Below are 6,000 nucleotides of genomic sequence, written 5' to 3'. Positions count from 1 at the left end.
GTGTGCAGGTTTAAAAGCTCAGAGCTATCCCTAGGGCAAGCTTAATAATTAACCTAAGCTCCTTATGCTATTAACCACTTTGCTCCGAGTCTTTTGTTAATGACCATGGGGAAAGCAACCTGGAATTTTTCTCCTCTTGAAATAGGATTTTATATGTTTTTAGCCCAGGAGATATGCTGTAGCTCAAACAGAACTATTTTGTGGACGTTGTCTGTCTGCCTGTGCTATAAGGAGTTGGTCATTGTGGTGCCTTTTAGCCATAGAATCTTTCATCCCTTGAGGGCTGCTGGAAGAGACTGGGATGTGGGCAGTCATGCCCAGTAGTTAGAGCAGTAGTTAGAGCAGAATCAGAGCCCATGGTCTGAGCCAGACACCAGAGCCAAAGTTACAAATCAGAGCCAAGGGTCAGGACCAGGTCACTTGGAGTGAGGCAAAGCTGGGAACAAGGAGGTACCAACACTAGAAGCAGTCACTGAAGTGGTGCTGCTGCTAGGTGTAAGAGCCGGTCTGCTGACTCTAACCAATCAGGCAGTGTAGCCAATTAGGCAGCCTACTACCAGCTAGCTGTGCTCCTTAGGTTGCCCAGAGAGGGGCTCTGCTACAGGCCAGATACCTGACAGCTGTTCCCGGAGGCTGCCTATACACCTGATTCCTGGTGGTCTGGCTGAGCCCCAGGTTGTGTGTCTTGGGGAGTTCAGTGCTCACATTGCATCAGCTTGTCATTGTTGGTAACAGTGTGTTTCTATAGGGTGAATTGTTCATGTGCTCAGAGTCTGAGAATAGGTGCATTAAATGCACTGAAGCCAATGAAACAGTGAACCTATACGGATAGAAACTGATCACTTGGGATCCCAAATGAATACATATCTTTAATTTAAACTCCTGTTGCTTTCAGTTTCATTGCATGAGTTAAAAAGGGACACACAGAGATTAGAGATGGCAAAGATGTATTTTTTCTATTCACACCCTTGAAAAAGTAGCAAGGGGTCTGTTAATTGAGAATAACCTATGGCCTAAACAAAGAGGGACCACAAGCGGAGACAAATTTAGCACAGCAACATCACACTGGACACCTTAGGGAAAGTAGGTTTTTTGTTTGTATGTTTTTAAAACTCACCTAGTAGAGATGCCAGCTCTGGGACATGGGCATCCATATTCAAATCTGCACTATGGTAACTTAGAAAATGTCCACCCATGTGTTGGGGTATATACAGTATATGCCGTTTCCAAAGGGATAAAAAATCCTGAACTGCCATCTGATTTTGCACAGGACCAACAACTCGGTCTGAAGTTCAAGGTTTTAGGTTTAGAAGTAGAATGAGGGACAGTGCTTCATAAAAGAGTCCTGGGCCTTTGAACAAACAGTCCTGGGCCATTTCTGAAGCAGACAAGAAATAATTACAGTACAGTACAAGCACAGAGGATGAACAGTAGCTGTTTAGCCACTGGGTGGCAGTGCTGAGTCGCTGCAGAGTTGAAAAGTGAGGATTGAAGATAAACCAAGCGGTCGCTCATCTGCAGGATGGTGCTGTGTAATACTGCTTCAATAATAATGTTATTAAGAGTGCGCACCTGAGGCAGGCAGCATAGGCTGGTGGTGAGAGCAGAGGTATAGGGGTCAGGAGACCTACGTTCTATTCCCAGCTCTACCTTGGGTAAATAGCTTCATCCCCAGATTCCCCTCCTATAAAATATCATCATCAAGGCAACTCCCACAGCCTCCTTGCAGATCAATGGCCTCCTCGCTCAGTTGCTAGCTAGGTTCTAAAGTCTCTGTCTGTCTGGATGTTCAGTCTGTGTCCATCTTTGGCAATCTTATCACACCACCAAAGTTTTTGGTGCCCACCTGATCGCCAGCCCCTTGTCAGCATTCCTTGGTAAACACACTTCCTAATTCATTGGTTCCAGCCTAATAATCTCTCTGTACCAAGAAAGCCTCTGAAACCAAACCAGTGCTGATGGAGGCGTTTGCTGGTGTCAGCTCTGAAAATATTCATAGCTGAGCTTGTCCTGCTACTTAACTTGGAACAGCTGATGGAAGACGACAAGAACTGAAAATGTCAATCCATTGCCTTCCTTGGCACCCAAGTTTCACTGCTGGGACACCACCACCCTCAGGCAAACCAGGCAGCAGCCCATGGCAGCAGATTCATTGCAAGCTGGGGTGCATGGGGTGCGGACTCTGCGCACGTTAACAGTTTCTCTATGTGCTTTGATCTAGTCCCATTTCAAAGAGGACTAGATCAAAGTACATTAACAAACTGTCAATGCACATAAGCAGGGTGCACGTTGTGGACACCTAGTGCACATTTACACAAGCACAGAGGCCCTGGCATGGACCACACGGCTAGAGCACCTGGCCCAGTGGGAGCCCATGGCCCAGCCCAGCCCCCAGCAGCCTCTCCCTGGTCAAGTCCTGGGCTGGGCAATGAATAAGTAAGTGGCACCCTCAGCCTGCCCCCCACTCTAGTCCTCCTGTTCTTCCTAACCCACCCCCATGTTCTACACCCACCCCAGCTGCCCCTGTCCCCCTGGGGTCCTGCCCCCGGTTTCCCACTGTGGCCTAATCACCCTGCTCTAGTCTTCCTGCCCCCCATATCCCCTCCATCTGCCACACAGGGTCCTGCCCCACATCTGCCTCCCACCTCAGCTAGCGAACAAGAGCGGCTAACCGGAGTTTTGCGAGGGACTTCTCCAGGTGAAGAAGGAGCGGTTATGTGACGCTTGGGGTATGTGTGTTGTCTGGTGTGTGTGTGTTTGTTGTGGTGTGCTTGCTGCTGGACTGAAATATACTGTGTGGTCTGTTTGTTTGGGGGACCATGTACTGACCGTCTGTGTGCTGAGCCTAGCGGCCTGCTAGGCAAGGCTGAGAACTTCTTAACGAGGCTGTGATCCCTAAGCGTTTTAGCACCCATCAACCCTTAATCAGGGGGTGGGGCTACTCAGGAAGACCAGGAGCGGCTAACAGGGGAGTTTTGCGAGGGAGTTTACAGGGGGAGTGTGTGTGTGTGGGGGGGGGGGGGCTACATACACTTAATATTCCTTAAACTTCTTTGAACTTAAAGCCAAAAACACCCCTGATAAAAAACAAAACATCAGCAAAGGAACCAGCTGCAGGAGTAAATAGAGAATGCAGGCCGAAGTCCAGCAACAGAGTGGGGGCTACCCAGTTTATTGCACCCAATGCAGCATGTATGATTACCTGCCCTATGGGTGGTGTACGTGTGCATTCGGTGCAAGGAACTCCTGGCCCTCAGAGACTGTGTACGGGCTTTGGAGACCAGGGTGGCTGAGCTGGAGGAGCTAAAGGAGACAGACAGATACATAGACGAGACTTTCCAGGACACAATAGAACGGCCCCTCCCCCGGTCTGACAGCCTCTGTGCTGTTGAGGAGGATGAAAGCCTCAGGGAAGGAGAACATCCAACTGGAGCAGAGGGAAACAATCCCATAGTTGGGACCCTCCTTCCAGATGATGTTGTGGTATCCTCTCGCACTGAGGATACCTCTCTGGGGGAGGGAACTCCAGCTATTAGAAAGAGACAGGTATTAGTAATGGGCGATTCGATCATTAGAAACATAGATAGCTGCGTATGCGATGACCGGGAGAACTGCATGGTGACTTGCCTGCCTGGTGCGAAGGTTGCAGATCTCTCAAGACATCTAGATAGACTTATGTGTAGTGCTGAAGAGGAGCTGGTGGTCGTGGTACATGTAGCCACCAATGACGTAGGGAAGGAGAGAGGTCCTGGAGGCCAAATTTAGGCTGCTAGGTAAGAGATTGAAGTCCAGGACCTCCATGGTAGCATTTTCTGAAATGCTTCCAGTTCCATGCGCAGGGCCAGTTAGACAGGCAGAACTGACGTGTCTCACTGCGTGGATGAGACGATGATGTAGGGAGGAGGGGCTTAAATTTATTAGGAACTGGGGAAACTTTTGGAAATGGGGGAGCCCATATAGAAGGATGGGCTCCACCTAAACCAAAATGGAACCAGACTGCTGGCACTTAACATTAAAAAGGTTGTAGAAGTTTTTAAACTAAGGGCTGGGGGAAAGCCGACAGGTGCGGAGGAGCACGTGGTTCGGACATCCCTTAGGGGAGGAACTATAAATGGAGATTCCCTATGTCCTAATGAGGAGGAGAGGATGGAAAATGGTAAAATACAGGTAAGATCTGATGAGAAACAGTCAAAAGAAAAAAAGTCCCATTCAATTACATCATGTAATAGGAGACAGCTAAAAAGTGACTAGTTTCTAAAGTGCTTATCTACCAATACTTGAAGTCTAAATAATAAGATGGGTGAACTAGAGTGTCTCGTATTAAATGAGGATATTGATATAATAGGCATCACAGAAACTTGGTGGAATGAGGATAATCAACCGGACGGTCTCTATGCAAAAGAATAAATGGACACAAATCAGACAAGAATTATAACATTCAAAAACCAGTCGGAGAACACTTCAACCTCCCTGGTCACTCAATTACAGACCTAAAAGTCGCAATTCTCCAACAAAAAAACTTCAAAAACAGACTCCAACAAGAAACTGCAGAATTGGAATTAATTTGCAAACTGGACACCATTAAATTAGGCTTGAATAAAGACTGGGAGTGGATGGGTCATTACACAAAGAAAAAACTATTTCCCCATGCTAATTTTTCCCCTACTGTTACTCACACCTTCTTGTCAACTGTTGGAAATGGGCCATCCTGATTATCACTACAAATTTTTTTTTCTCCTGATGATAATATCCCACCTTAATTGATTAGTCTCGTTATAGTTGGTATGGCAACACCCATTGTTTCATGTTCTCTGTGTATATATATCTTCCTACTGTATTTTCCACTGCATGCATCCGATGAAGTGGGTTTTAGCCCATGAAAGCTTATGCCCAAATAAATTTGTTAGTCTCTAAGATGCCACAAGTACTCCTCGTTCTTTTTAGTAATACCAGGGTACAAAATATATCAGAAGGACGGAACAGGTCGTGCTGGTGGGGGAGTGGCACTATATATGAAAGAAAGCGTAAAATCAAATGAAGTAAAAATCTTAAATGAACCCAACTGTACCATGGAATCTCTATGGATAGTAATTCCATGCTTCAATAATAAGAATATAGCTGTAGGGATATATTACAGACCACCTGACCAGGATGGTGATAGTGACTGTGAAATGCTCAGGGAGATTAGAGAGGCTATTAAAATAAAAAACTCAATAATAATGGGGGATTTCAACTATCCCCGTATTGACTGGGTACATATCACCTCAGGATGGGATGCAGAGATAAAATTTCTTGACACCTTAAATGACTGCTTCTTGGAGCAGCTAGTCCTGGAACCCACAAGTGGAGAGGCAATTCTTGATTTAGTCCTAAGTGGAGCACAGGATCAGGTCCAAGAGGTGACTATAGCTGGACCGCTTGGTAATAGTGACCATAACGTAATTAAATTTAACATCCCTGTGGTGGGGAAAACACCACAGCAGCCCAACACTGTAGCATTTAATTTCAGAAAGGGGAACTACACAAAAATGAGGAAGTTAGTTCAACAGAAATTAAAAGGTACAGCAGCAAAAGTCAAATCCCTGCAAGCTGCATGGAAACTTTTTAAAGATGCCATAATAGAGGCTCAACTTAAATGTATACCCCAAATTAAAAAAAACAGAGAACCAAAAAAAGAGCCACTGTGGCTAAACAACAAAGTAAAAGAAGCAGTGAGAGGCAAAAAGGCATCCTTTAATAAGTTGAAGTTAAATTCTAATGAGGAAAATAGGAAGGATCATAAACTCTGGCAAACGAAGTATAAAAATATAATTAGGAAGGCCAAAAAAGAATTTGAAGAACAGCTAGCCAAAGACTCAAAATGTAATAGCAAAAAAAAATTTAACTTCATCAGAAGCAGGAAGCCTGCTAAACAACCAGTGGGGCCACTGGACGATCGAGTTGCTAAAGGAGCACTCAAGGATGATAAGGCCATTGCAGAGAAACTAAATGAATTCTTTG

Source organism: Emys orbicularis, chromosome 3 (assembly GCF_028017835.1).
Source record: "Emys orbicularis isolate rEmyOrb1 chromosome 3, rEmyOrb1.hap1, whole genome shotgun sequence".
Taxonomy (NCBI): domain Eukaryota; kingdom Metazoa; phylum Chordata; order Testudines; family Emydidae; genus Emys; species Emys orbicularis.
This window is presented reverse-complemented; position numbering follows the sequence as displayed.